The 15,178-nt window shown below is 42.7% G+C and overlaps 1 protein-coding gene across 1 annotated transcript in view; it reads right to left on the bottom strand.

Annotated features, from left to right (window-relative positions):
- The window catches only part of LOC138981132 (zinc finger CCCH domain-containing protein 10-like), a 114,507-nt gene extending 100,277 nt beyond the window's left edge, over positions 1-14,230 (bottom strand). Inside the window, exon 1 of the mRNA XM_070353972.1 lies at positions 14,144-14,230. The gene's annotated coding sequence lies outside the window, so the exon portion shown is untranslated. The remainder of the gene's footprint in view (positions 1-14,143) is intronic.
- Between the last annotated feature and the right edge of the window lie 948 nt (positions 14,231-15,178).

Below are 15,178 nucleotides of genomic sequence, written 5' to 3' on the forward strand. Positions count from 1 at the left end.
ACCCTGGTAGTGTGTATCAAAGCGTACATCCATAAACGAATCAGAAAAACTGCTACAATTGAAGCCATCTCCTACCTGAGCACACATCCACAAACGAACAACGCACTCTCCTCACCTTCCTGGACCCCGCCCGACGGCACCAACAAATCAAAGCCGCAGAAACGAACAGCAACGAGTAACAACAAAAAGTGCCCAGAGAGATCTGTCTCAGTCGTTCCCTGAAGGCTGATGCGGGCAAATCAGCTCATTGACAGAAGCAAACACACTGTCTCCCCAAGCACTCAACTTCTAAAAAGCCTATCGCGCCCCACCGAGAGAAATGAGAGAGGGGGGATAGAGGGGACAAAGAACCTGGCATTCCCCGTCGGATTCTCCATGTCAGACTGGCAAGTACCAGAGGGCAGGAATCTCAAAGACAAGGGGAAGAGAGAAAGTCATAGACCCCGAACTCAGACCTCATAATTATAACCCTTTCTGTCCAGCTAGGATTCGACTGAGCGCGCTTTTTCTCTCTTTTTCATCTTTAACTTGCTGAGGGTCAGTTTGCTTGTTTGCTTGTTTGGTTTCAGCTTGCTTTTTATGTTGTATTCCAACAGCATATACGCCTTTTTTTCTCATGATGAACATTCCCTTGCCATGACGGCTGCCAGAAAACTAAACCGTCCACGCAATGTTTTTTTATTATCCACGTGTTGAGGGTCGGCTACTTTGTATGCTTCATGTGGTCTGTTCCTCCAATGGATACGATATTTTCTCTCGCCTTGCGCCTCCCCAGCCTTAAATGGTATTAGAAAACTAAATCGTCTTGAGCTGTTTTCTTCTTTTCTTATTGAGGGTCTGTGTCTTTGTTCTGTGATTTTTGTCTTCTGTTCCAGTTGAACCTTCATAGCAATGACTGACATCAGAAAAAGCAATTGCCTCTCCGCTTCCCTTTTATGTTCTTTTGTTCCATCCTACTTCTTTCTTTTGTTTTCTCTCTTTTCTCACGTTAAGGATCGAGATTTTCCCCTCCATCATTTTTGTTTTGTGTTTTTCACTAATGCACTGGGGTGTTGTGGAACAACAAGAGAGGCCGATCGATTGACATAAAGTGGCGCGCACCAATCCAGGGACGGTCGATCAAGACCATCCGGACCGCCGTTCGATAGGATTTCCCCTCGGCTGATTGCAAAGTGAACGAGTGCTTACGGTTTTTAGAACACACGCGGTGTCTTGTTTGTTATAGCGCAGATACAAAGTTCAGGTCGGGGTTTAGAAGGCATGTAGTGGCCTTATTTGTGCAGATATAAAGTTCAAGCCTTCTGAGTAGTTCAGCAATGGTCTTTGCCCCTACTTGACCCTTTGTGATTGACTTGGTTAATTACCAAGCAAGCGCCATTAATGACATGACTACGAGCAGCAACCTTTAGAAAGACGAACGTTTCGAAGAAGGCAACGTATAAGTTGCTTCAGTAAAAATAAAAAAAATAAAGTCATCCAGCAAGCCCCCTCTCCAACAACAACACACGGAGAAATAAAAATACGACATAAGCTAATGTCACACGCTTTCCTTCTTTGCCACTACTAAAGCAAACGTGTGCAAGATTGTATGTTACACGCTTTGGATCATATGTGCAAGAACGGATTCAAACTCGAAATCGTCCCTCCAAAAGCCCCCAAATGCACACACGACTTTTATTTCTCCTGCTGTTATCGTTTCTTCTCTTTACAAATTCTTTAACGCTGAGAATAGTGAAAACGGCATCCCAGGCGAATTTAGCTGCCCTTGGAAAGTGGCTCGCTCAGGAGGCCTGTTAGTCTGAAACTAGAAGGACAGAGTTCTGAACATAGATGACAAAGACCCCGAAAAGAACAAACATTTCGCGGATGCAGACACAGAAAGACGTCATGAAGAATGCGATGCTTCAAAAGATACAGACTGTGACGATGATTGTGACGTCATTCACATATACCGAGACGTCATTCATAGTTGTTCGGTCACTTCCGTCAAAAAGTAGATCTCTCCACAATGGCTGCTCCTGTGTTTAGGTTTGTCAAGCTTGAGTACGCAAAACGTGTTTGTTCTCTCCTCTGTTGAAGCTGTGAGACATAAATGCTATTCCGACTTGGTCGTGTGACAGAGTTTTCTTCCACACTCGATTAGCTGATGTCTAACTCAGCCTCACGGCTTCGTTAGACAATCAACGTAATCTCGTGTGGAAGAAAACGTCTTTCACACGACCAAGTCTGAATAGCAGGTAATGTCATGCATGCCACTTGAGGACGTGGAAGGTACGGGATATCATTTTTAATGTGAACCAATCATATAAAAGCTTTCTTTCTCAGACTGAAAAATGATTCTGTGACCAAAAAGACCATCGGACTTTTAGAATGCAACTTTCCAATGTGCAACACTTACTCCTAAAAACAACCTAAAACTAAGCTTACTGTTATTTGGAGTAGTGGTAACATCACGAATAACACACGCAAACGGAACCCAACGTAATACATGGCTCTGAAACTTTTCAGGGCCTGTGTTCTCCACAGAAGAAAGTTCGCATAAAATCACACATGACAAAGAAGAGAAGGAAAGTAATTTATTTTACTGCCGATTTTTATGTTCCCCAGTGCAATGACATCGAGCACCTCTGGTGAAAAGAACAAAGCGTAATTGAGTTTTGGAATAACATCTGAAAAGTCTTGACAAAATACAGCGCGACGAAGGAGTGAGACGGTACAAACACGAAAAGTAATGCGACTGTCTCAAAGTTCTTCGAAGGATACGATCTGTACGACCTCTAAGCACAATGAAATCGAGCTACTCTTGTAAAAACTACAAAACGAAATGAAATTCTGGCATCACACCTGAAAAGTCTTGACAAAATACAGCGCGACAAAGGAGTGAGACGGAACACACACGGAAAGTAATGCGACTGTCTCAAAGTACTCCCAAGCACACGATCTTTACGACCTCCAGCACCATAGAATCGAGCTACTCTTGTAAAAACAACAAAACGAAATGGAATTCTGGTATCAAATCCGAAAAACCCGTTTACAGAAGGTGACAGACACAGACGCATCCTCGCCCTTTTTTTAAGGGTCCTCATAAAACTACGCTCTGCCGAATGCACTCTATCTTCTCTGTACTCGATTCGAACAAATTCATGGCACCCCTCTTGATTATGTCTTTCCCTGTTTCCTCCTTGGCAGAACATATGGTCGTGAGCGGGGCAGACCCTGGGAGGGACAGCAGACATCATGTAGAATCAATAGCCCATTTTCTGCTTGGTCTCTCTTTCGGGAAAAGCACATTAAAGACTCTACCTTGCAAAGCAAACTGCCACCTCGCCTGTCGGGTGACATTCAGATGGGGTGTGAGAACAAACCTAGAGTTCGTAATTTCTTCGCGCCTGACTAATCTTGAGACGACACCTTGGACGATGAAAGTGTTAGATGTGTGTGTGTGTGTGTGTTTGTACTTGTGAGAGTGTGGTGTCTGTTTATTTGTCCTTGGCTAAAGACTGCGTGATGTCCTCGTGTCTGAGCGATCTTGAGGCGACAAATTACACGGTAAAGTGTCAGACAAATGTTTGTGAGTCCTTGGATGTGTGTTTGTCATATTCAATGTGTGTGTCTGTCTGCTTGTTTCTCTGGTTGTATTTTGTGTGTGTATATGAATGTCTATGTATTTGAAAGAGCGTTCGACAACTCTGAACATCTCACTCATTTTCATGCCGATTACCTATCATCTCACTTGCAATCCTGCTGATTTTCTAACAAACTGAAAATCGTTGGGAAGCTGCTACCGACTGATGACTTAGCACCAAATACAAATTTTCATTTTCAACCTTAAAATCAATAACCGTGTTAACACGTCGTTTAAGATAAAAAGCCACTAGGTACAAGTTTTGATTGCGAGAATATTTAACACCCTTTGAGCTCATGCCTTGATGACGGCACAAAAAAGCTTTCAATAGAACTGAACAGGGTTTAAGGTGTCAGGTTTATTTATTTCCTTAGAAAGCCACAAGGATCACCCTTTTCAAGTGTGAATGGTGGAACTCATCCTCTTGCTTGAGGATATGTATCGCACGGCTAAGTACAAAATCGATGGCACTAAAGTTGCCCGCAGGGAAATAACAATGAAAGCTTTTTAGAAACACTGATTCCCTATCCACGTGATCGTCTCAGAGAAGTTTGTATGTTCAAGGTAAAGCAGAACAACATTATTTGCTTGCACGCATCTACTTGGGTGTGCGTGTGAAACGACCAATGGCAAATCTCTCTCTCTCTCTCTCTCTCTCTCTCTCTCTCTCTCTCTCTCTGTCTCTCTCTCTCTCTCTCTCTCTCTCTCTCGCTCTCTCTCTCTCTCTCTCTCTCTCTCTCTCTCTCTCTCTCTCTCTCTCTCTCTCTCTCTCTCTCTCTCTCTCTCGCTCTCAGACTGCAATTCGGCACTGAAGATGGTGTATGAACACCTTTTTATATTTAGTCAAGTTTTGACTAAATATTTCAACGTAGAGGGGGGAATCGAGACGAGGGTCGTGGTGTATGTGTGTGTGTGTGTGTCTGTCTGTGTGTGTGTGTAGAGCGATTCAGACTAAACTACTGGACCGATCTTTATGAAATTTGACATGAGAGTTCCTGGGTATGAAATCCCCATACGTTTTTTTCATTTTTTCAATAAATGTCTTTGATGACGTCATATCCGGCTTTTCGTGAAAGTTGAGGCGGCACTGTCACGCTCTCATTTTTCAACCAAATTGGTTGAAATTTTGGTCAAGTAATCTTCGAAGAAGGCCGGGGTTTGGTATTGCATTTCAGCTTGATGGCTTAAAAACTAATGAGTGAGTTTGGTCATTAAAAATCTGAAAATTGTACAAAAATTTTTTTTTTTTTTAAACGATCCAAATTTACGTACATCTTATTCTTTATCATTTTCTGATTCCAAAAATATATAAATATGTTATATTTGGATTAAAAACAAGCTCTGAAAATTAAAAATATAAAAATTATTATCAAAATTAAATTGTCCAAATCAATTTAAAAACACTTTCATCTTATTCCTTGTCGGTTCCTGATTCCAAAAACATATAGATATGATATGTTTGGATTAAAAACACGCTCAGAAAGTTAAAACGAAGAGAGGTACAGAAAAGCGTGCTATCCTTCTCAGCGCAAGTACTACCCCGCTCTTCTTGTCAATTTCACTGCCTTTGCCGTGCGCGGTGGACTGACGATGCCACGAGTATACGGTCTTGCTGCGTTGCATTGCGTTCAATTTCATTCTGTGAGTTCGACAGCTACCTGACTAAATATTGTATTTTCGCCTTACGCGACTTGTTCTTCTTCTCCTGAAGCAATTATACAAAATCAAAACTTTGGAGGTTTTATGACTTACTTTCTCTGCTTTTTTTGCGAAATAGCGGGGATATACCAGGCCTGATCATCTTATCTTGCATCAGCCACATAGTCCTTAACTACAGAGAACAAACGGCTAACACTGCGCAATGCACCCAGCACGTCATGATCGAAGTGATCGACTATACACCCGGCGTCATAAAATCGCACACACATTCTTCTCGGCGAATTCGAAAGTCCTCATTTTAAATCTGAGGTTTGTTTTGGGTAAGCACGCCTGGGTAAAATCTATTAAACACACGACGGCGAGATTAAGGACAGGGCAGAAAGTCAGCGTCTGGGGCCCAGGTTTCAATCAATGATATCGATAGCATCTAACGGAAGAAACCCGAAGCCATCTCGCCCGCAGAAACAACAAAAGCCGCTGTTTAGCCGGAACTCTGGCGACAAGAGCCCTGAACCATCAATCAACAAGACCCAAAAACTAAAAATGGCACAGGGACAGCTCCTACACTCTTAGATGGCACCCTGCCTCTGACAATCAGGGGACCGCACTTGGCCAGGAGACGAGATATTCAGGGGAGAAAGGGGGAAGACCCGCGCCTGGTTGCCAGCTAGCCGGCACCCCGCGGTCTGCAACCCGCCATTATGGCGCAGAGACAAAGCACAATCGAAGACAATTACAGACTCTATCAGTCCACCACGAGGACAAAAGTCTGAGCCAAACAAGTGTCCTGCTGCCATTGCCAATCGACACTCGGGCAGGCTGGAAATGACGGTCCCACGGCCCTTAACGTCGTCACCAGCTTGTTGGAGGAGTGTGGGAATCTGGTTTGCTACTCGTCCTATACCGTCCTCGACTTCTGCCTCTCAAGTCTTGTTATTGTGTGTTGACGGACTAGCAAGTTTGATTTTGCGGTCTCGCTACTTCAACTCGTATGCCCGTGTGTTGACAGATCTGAAGCCAGATATTGCTACTTCCCTTGTCTCGGTACTGACTGTTGATTGATTGATTCTGCAGTCTCGCTGCTTCAGTCTTGTCGTCGTATGTTGATAAGACTCGCAGTTTGATTTCGCGTTTTCGCTACTTTAGTTCTTATTGCTGTGTGTTAACAAGCTTGAAGCCAGACACCGTTTTCGCTACTTTAGTTCTTATTGCTTGAAGCCAGATACCGCTTCTTCCAAGTTTCTGTACTGATTGTTGATGGAAGCGGAGTTTGACACTTGCAGTTTCACTATTTCAAGTCTTGTTGTTGTATGCTGACTGATGTTGGAGTTTAATTCTGCTGTCTAGCTACTTCAAGCCTGGGCACTGCATATTATATATCGATGGACAGTTCGGCTTCTGCAGCCACACAACTTCAAATCTTGTCATTAGTATGTTGACAGATTGATTCCCAAGTCTCGCTACTTCCAGCCTTGTTAATGTTTGTTGAGGAACTTGCAGGCTGAATGTGCGGTCTAGCTGCTTGATTTATTATTTCTGCATGCACGCCAGTCGTTGAATTCACGGGCTCATTCTACGGTCTCTCTAGCTCAGCTATTGTTACTATAAGTATTATACTAATATTTACTTTCAAAAGTCTTGGGGATGTGACGCTTTAGCTGTCTCACTCTTTCAGGTCTCTTGTTTCTGCATGCCGTTGGATTCGCAGCTTCAGTCGGAGGTCTCTCTAGTTCAGATCCTGTTACTGTTCACAGACTCTATTTGGGATGTGGTTTAGCTTTCTCACCCCTTCAAGTCTTGTTACTGCCTACTGATGGTCTGAGGATGACGTTTTCATGGACTCACAACTAGCACTTCAAGTATTTTGATTGTATGCTGATAGTCTTGGGACATGATTTTGCGGTCTCCTTGTACTTTTCTCTCTTTTCGACTGTGAAGTGGGCCCCCCTTTCCCGGGGAATAGTCCCGATTAGATTACTGTTTATTACTGGTGCGGAATTGCCCTACGGAAGCCATGCAAATCAGTTTTGACAAGCGCAAAGTAGGAAGCAATATCCGAGATTCGATCACCCCTCTCAGACAGAGACGCATCCCCTAAACGTTATACACTGTCCTGCACCTGTCGTTTTACGGAAATAGCCTTCCCGAAAAAGTAAGAAACTCGATCAAAAGACCAACTACACATAACACCAACTTCTCAGGGCCTTTACTCCTTCCAAGTCAGACAAACATTTCAGAGTTTGAAGAGAAAGAAAAGGAAAAAACATAAACAAAGCCTGACAAATACGACTGTAATTGATTAATGGGTAGACACTTTCTACTTTCCAACACAAGTCAACTGTAATGTGACATTTGCTAACAATAATACTAAGTGAGAACATAATGGCATCGTTAAAGTCTTGGAATTATTGCTATAAAACAGCACCAGCATACCATTGCATTTGCAGGCTTTCATTTCAAGCTGTGAGACAGGTTGTTTTCAAACATTTTAATGCATAAAAGCTATGTAATGTTTAACTAATCAACTTGTATAAAAGACAAATTCAATATAAAGTGGGAAATCATAAAACTTTCAGGAAAGTTATAGAGTGCATTGTCCAAAACTGACACTGTTTTCCGGGGAAAGGGGCAGCAAGTTTGTTTGTTTCCAAATGTTCTGTTCATAAAATCTCTAAATTAAATTATGTAAGAAGCAGCAAGCCCTTTTCAAAAAACAAAAAAAAACAACAACAAAAAAACGGGGACGGGGAGGGGGGTGGTTTGGTGGGTCACCATATACACTTGTCAAATGTGTAGGCCAGTTTTTCTACAGAAAATTGTCAAAACTAGGAACCTGTAATTAAGTACTAATAAAGATAGACCAGTGGGGAAAAGACTGCAAAAAGTAAGTTAAACGGTTTGTTGCTGACATCTATATATATATACGACTAGTGTCTGTGTGTCTGTGTGTCTGTGTATCTGTCTGTGTATCTGTCTGTGCGCGATGCACGGCCAAAGTTCTCGATGGATCTGCTTCAAATTTGGTGGGCATATTCAGGTAGACCCGGGACACGACACAACCTGGTCGATATTTCAACACGTGCTCTCAGCGCGCAGCGCGGAACCGATTTTGGTCCAACCTCAGCTATTTTGGTTCCACCTCAGCTACCCGGGCCCCCATACCGACACACCATAGCCGCTACACCACATCACAACGCCAAAGTTCTCGGTGGATCTTTTTCAAATTTGGACACCGTATTCAGCTACACCCCGGACACAATATCATCGATGAGATATTTCAACACGTGCTCTCAGCGCGCAGCGCTGAACTCATTTTCGTTTTTGTGTTCATTTCACCATTATAAGTAACTCTTCCTTATCTTCTCCAGTGTTTGGCGTTTATCTCCCTTCCTTCGTGTGGCTTTCCCGTTCAGTTCTAAGTTACTATTACTATTTTTAGAATGTCACTGCGCTGTCCACTGCGCTGTCCACAACGCTTCCCTTGCACCCGTAAGTTGTTCTTACTGTCAAAGTGAAAAGGTCGAATCAATTTATAGCCACGCGAAAAATACACTCTCACCTATCTCTATATATTTATAGATACAGATATGCATATATATATACGGCTTCTCTGTGTGTGTGGGTGTTTGTGTGTGTGCAAAAACCTGTGTATTGTAGAGTTCTGTTTGTGATGTGGTCTAGCGGCTTTTGTCTGTCTGTATGTTCTGGCATGTGAGAAGCCACAGCAGATAATATAGGGCCAAGAAATTCTCAATCCCGTTTGACAGGACTTCGCCTTCAAAGGTGATTGTGGTGAACCGCCACGCTGTCTGTCTCTGTCTCGCGCCGTTCACCCCAAATTCCCGTTTCTGAGTAACTATTTTTAGAATGTCACTGCGCTGTCCAGAACGCTTCCCTTGCACCCGTAAGTTGTTCTTACTGTCAAAGTGAAAAGGTCGAATCAATTTATAGCCACGCGAAAAATACACTCTCACCTATCTCTATATATTTATAGATATAGATATACATATATATATATACGGCTTCTCTGTGTGTGTGTTTGTGTGTGTGTGTGGGCAAAAACCTGTGGATTGTAGAGTTCTGTTTGTGATGGGGTCTAGCGGCTTTTGTCTGTCTGTATGTTCTGGCATTTGAGAAGCCACAACAGATAATATAGGGCTAAGAAATAAGCTCTAAAATTCTCAATCCCGTTTGACAGGACTTCGCCTGCAGAGGTGATTGTGATGAACCGCCACGCTGTCTGTCTCTGTCTCGCGATTCACCCCGGCGAAGCCGGGTATTCCTCTAGTATATATATATATATACATTTGTATTATCACCAACTTATAGAGAACAATTTATCAAATAATGCTTTTTGACTTCCTTTCCTCTGGGCTCATTAGTATTCCTCATATGTGCACAGTGTGAATCTACAGTATCACAATAATAATGCACATGGAAATAGAAGGAACACCATTTCATTACAATAACATTGTGATACGAGGAGCAAAGGTTTCATAGTATCAGTGAATATATTATGGTTCATACACCCGAAGGACTATGATCCATTACAAGAAAGTTACATGGGAAAAAGCAAGAACTTATACACATTAAATCTTTATTCACACTAAATCAGAGTGACATTGGTTACAGTATGCAGGCCTGAAAGTGGCGAGTACTGTACTGGCCATGGCGAGTAGAAACATGTAACTGGCAAGTAGAAATGTTCATGATTTACTCGCCAAAACAAATTGTTGGTTTGGCTAGTAAAGTTTGCTCTCTTGCTAGTAAATTTTCAGAATCATGCACTAGCCAAAAGTGAGTACACCATTTGTTGGACTGTCAGGGCTAGTATGGAAAAGGTGGTACACACAATGCTCCTGAGAATTAAGTTTGATATCAATTACACAGTTAATACTTTACTCTCTGTAGTCCAAAACAATTTACCGGTACGGGTATAGTTACTAATAAACTACTTTACCTTTTGCTTACACAATGTGTGTGTGTGTGTGTAGGGAGGTGGGGTGTATACGTGCGTGTGTGTGGGGGGGGGGCGGGGCAATGTGCATGTGTGTGTGTTTGTGCACATACATGAGTGTGTATGTTTTCTTTGTGTGTGAATGAGAGTGCACATAATACCAGAATCACTCTGTTCTACTTTTTCAATCGCTCAATACATTTGATTCTCACAAAGTGACAGTGTTCTACTTTCTAGAACATTTAATGAATTCAACTGTTTTAATTATGAAGTTTAGCAACTAATCACATGACAGACACAAGAGGGGGGAATGCATCTCACTGTCTTAAGCACCCGACTGCATTAGAACCACCTTTGACTTTGAGGCCCAGAAAATCAGGTCTTAAGAGGAGGGATCCATAAAATGAAGGTAAATTTACAGGCGTTATGAGCAGAAAATCTGAAAAAAAGCAAGGACTGAAAAGGGTGGAAGTCTTAAAGCAGGACGGGAGAGGGTGTGATGAATGAAAGTTCCACTATACACTTTTAGCTTTACACGTTCACATGGTCAAAACTAACCCTATCAACAGAAGTAACATTGGTGATTGTTAAAGTTAAAGAAAAATCTGACCTACTTCTACTTTCTGAGGCGACAAGATGAAGGATCAAGATTTTGAATCGTACAACAGCAGCATCTAGTTGATCAAACAAACTTGAACAATAACATGCCGAAATTCTGTCACATGACCACCAACGAGAGCCATGCTCTTCGTGTTCAGGGGATTACATGGGGACGTGTGTGGCAGTCAGCATCTTTCGGATTTTCAACGTGAGGCGAACATGCCAATAATTTGTGCATCAATACAAGCTGCAAGCATGCTAACAAAGGCAAAACATTCAAACACCTGATCAAAAATGCACCATATTGAAAAAAAGATTAATCAAATTACTGTGTGAAGAAGTATAGAGGTGTAGACAGGCGCATAGTGTAGTGGTTATACTTATTGGAAGTTGGCCTTCTGTGCGGAAGGTGCGCGGGGGTTCGCACCTAGTGCGTTATTAAGGGTGAAGATTTTTTACTCCCCCAGTCTTCAGTGAACATAGAGAATACCGCATGGCTTGCTGTGTCGTACCAGATTTACACGAGTTGTTTTTTTAAATATTGAACTGCGAGCGAAAGCGAGCTGTTCACTATTTGAAAAAGCAACGAGTGTAAATCTGGTACGACACAGCATGCAAGCCATGTAGTATTCTGTTAAATCCTACATACTGTACTTACCTGTATTTTACTGAATATGTACTGCAGTCGAGGCAGCTAATTTGAAGACGCTTGTTTTGGAACCTCGATCTCTTCTAATTAAAGCCTCCGGCTCGTGCAATCTATTACGTCAAAGCAAAGAAACGTCACTCTGAAAGTGTGGCGTGACGTGTTAGTTCTAAAGATTCATCGAGGGTAATTAGCGAGCGCAATTTTTGTTTCTATAATGATGTTTGTCTCGGTGACTTTGGCATCATAAGCGGTGGAAAAACAGGTCCCTGCCAGACTTGCTTGACATGACCTCATTTACATGATATACACACGTGTGATTTGAACGATTATTATCTCACGGGTGTCTCTCTCGCGTATGTAGGATAAATAATATTATGACTATGTGCAGACCTGCTAGTGCCTCGATCATCCCCTTTTATGTGCACATGCAAGCACAAGACCAAGTACCCACAAAAAAAGATCCTGTAATCCTCAGAGTTCATGAGGTTAAACTTCTATATATATATACGACTAGTGACTGTCTGTCTGTCTGTCTGTCTGTTCGCGATGCACGGCCAAAGTTCTCGGTGGATCTTTTTCAAATTTGGACACCGTATTCAGCTACACCCCGGACACAACCTCATCGATGAGATATTTCAACACGTGCTCTCAGCGCGCAGCGCTGTGCGCGCTGAACCGATTTTGTTGTTGTTGTCGGGATCCACTACCAGTAACTCTTCCTTATCTTCTCCAGTGTTTTTAGCCGCGATTATCTCCCTTCCTCCGTGTGGCGTCAATCCATATTCCCGTTACTAGGTTACTATTTTTAGAAGGTCACTGCACGTTACTATTTTTAGAAGGTCTCCAGTGTTTTGCGCAAAGCCGGGTCCCAGGCGCAGCCTGGTATTCGGCTCTACTTCTTCCCGGCGAAGCCGGTACCCGGCGAAGCGGGTAATCATCTAGTATAGTTATACATGTATAAATACAAAAACAAACACCATGATCACTGCCTAAATATCAGTAAACAGTGGAGAAAAACAAACCTACTCGTTCCTACAAGTACAATGGTGTCACAGCCCACACATGCATGCAGAAGAAGAAGAAAAAAAGGTATGACTTTCAGTCTCAGTCAAGTTTAAGTGTACGTTTGTTTGTTTGTTTGCTTAACGCCCAGCCGACCACGAAAGGCCATATCAGGGCGGTGCTGCTTTGACATATAACGTGCGCCACACACAAGACAGAAGTCGCAGCACAGGCTTCATGTCTCACCCAGTCACATTATTCTGACACCGGACCAACCAGTCCTAGCACTAACCCCATAATGCCAGACGCCAGGCGGAGCAGCCACTAGATTGCCAATGTTAAAGTCTTAGGTATGACCCGGCCGGGGTTCGAACCCACGACCTCCCGATCACGGGGCAGACGCCTTACCACTAGGCCAACCGTGCCGGTTTAAGTGTACGTAATGACATCACTGCCAGGTGTGGGTGTGTCTGTGTGTTTCTGTTTGCTCCCGCGCGTGTGTTTGTAATATAATTATGTGTGTTAGTGTGTGTGTATGTGTATAGTGTGTGTCATGTGGCGCCTATAATATATCTCTCTGAGCCCCTCGACTATCTTTCCATTTCATGCCATCTTGTCTGAATGTCACTTGGCTGTAAGTGTTATTTTTCAAGTGAGTAGGAAAAGCATATTATCACTTGTTTTGAGTCTTTCAGAGAATAAACTTTATAAAGTGAGATGAACAGGCAATGCAATTAAGTTGTGCGCATGCGAAATGACCAAACAAAAACGCTGGTCAGTCAAGAAGAAACTTAATAAGTTTATTGATCGCTACACCACGGCCAATCCCACTCTCCTTTTTCATTTTTAAATGACAGTTTATTTCAGTCTTTGACATATGTCCGAATAGCTGGTGGGCGACGAGGACGATAACAGCCTACTGTGATCTGAACAGTTGGTTGTGATATATGATATGTAACTAAGTGCGACGTACGCCCATGCATCTGTGAGAAAACGAAACACATTTCACTTTGACAAATATCGCCACTTAACCTGTAAGTTGTCAAACTGATTGCTAATCATAAATGGCTGAACGAACAACATGTGTACCCTACTCAGACTATACCTAAATTTAATTTACTGAGAGTGAGATGGTTGCGGTGTTCATATAAAATGTACAAGTTGGAACTCAGCAACATTGGCACTCATCTTGCATGTTAACTATCCTCGAACATTCTTGCAGCTTTGACCTAAAAAAAATCAACCTGTACAATTAAACACCGAGATATAAATGTTATGTCTACAGCAGTCTCTCTTTTGTTCTACTTACAAGCACAACAATGCATTCAGTTTGAAACTGACAGTGACACTACAACCTCTCTCTTTCTCTGAAGTGACCGTAATCATACATTATCATTAACATTTTCAAATTCACAAGGGAGTAAATAACCTACTCAGAAATTACATGCCATCGCACAAACTTCGGAGGTTCAGCGTGACTCGTGCTGCCATGCGGCTCTGTTTGTGTTTCTGTCGTCTGCCAAAGTTGCGTTCAAATGCATGTCAGTTTACCTTGCAGATTCGACACAATCTTGCTTCTAGTAAATCATGCAGTTTCATTCGAACGGAACTATATAGGCCACTATATCTTAAGAATGATAACCTCACTGACCTGCATTGGATCCTCGCAGAATCTCTTCTGCGGTTTAAAAAATCGAAGTGTTTCTTCCTCACGTCAACAAACAACGAACGATGGCGGAGGCGGAAGTTGATTATTGATCACGTGGCCACAGAACCGATTCCGGTTGGAGTCGACGAAACCGGTTTAGGAGTGTGGAAGGCTGTCCACTGACATGCACGCGAAGTTTCTTCGTACGATTCATAAGTAAAGCATAGTCATTATTTTCTATTTGTTATAGTTTGTTTTGAAAAAACCTGTTCTCCATTATAGGGAACTTATGACAGATTCGTTCTGTTGATGCTCTGAGCACATATCATTCAGTCATTGATCAATAGCGGTAAAACAAAGAACAGAGCTGGCATGCGCAATTAAAGCTATGGAAAACTACAAAGTTTAACTTTCTTGGTTGGTTGAATTAATCAGGAAATAGACTGATTATGCTGCGGAACAACTAAATAATTTAAACACGGATGAGCGTTTAAGGGCGTAAGCCTAACAGGCTTTTTTCTGCAATCAAGTTTACGGGCACTAGAAAACTCAGACTATTTATCATTAGGTATACCTTTTTATAAAGATACCTCTTTTTAGTGCAAACCATCAAGTAAATTGACACTTATCTGACCAGACTTTCACATTCAAGACAAGCACCATACCGTGGCCAGAAATCAATTCAACCACCTGGCAGTGCAGGCCGGCCGGATCTGGCGGGGGGGGGGGGGGGGGGGGGTTCCTGGGGTTCCGGACCCCCCCCCCCCCCCCTGGCCATCCAATGTACCTCTCAGAGAAAAAAAAATGTGGACTTTGGACCCCTGCCTTCAGTTGGAACCCCCCCCCCCCCCCCCCCCCAAACGAACTTGGTCCGGCCCTGGGCTGTTTTGTGTGCAGAGTGGACATTTTCTTCTTAATTAGTTGTGTAGTTGGACGTAGGGGAAGTTGGTCACAACATTAACGTGCAGCTCACAGCCTTCGTTTTGCGTTTTTGTTGCAGCTGAGTGCATTTACAGTTTAAAAATCCTCCTGTGGTAG

The sequence above is a fragment of the Littorina saxatilis genome, linkage group LG12 (assembly GCF_037325665.1).
Source record: "Littorina saxatilis isolate snail1 linkage group LG12, US_GU_Lsax_2.0, whole genome shotgun sequence".
NCBI lineage: Eukaryota > Metazoa > Mollusca > Gastropoda > Littorinimorpha > Littorinidae > Littorina > Littorina saxatilis.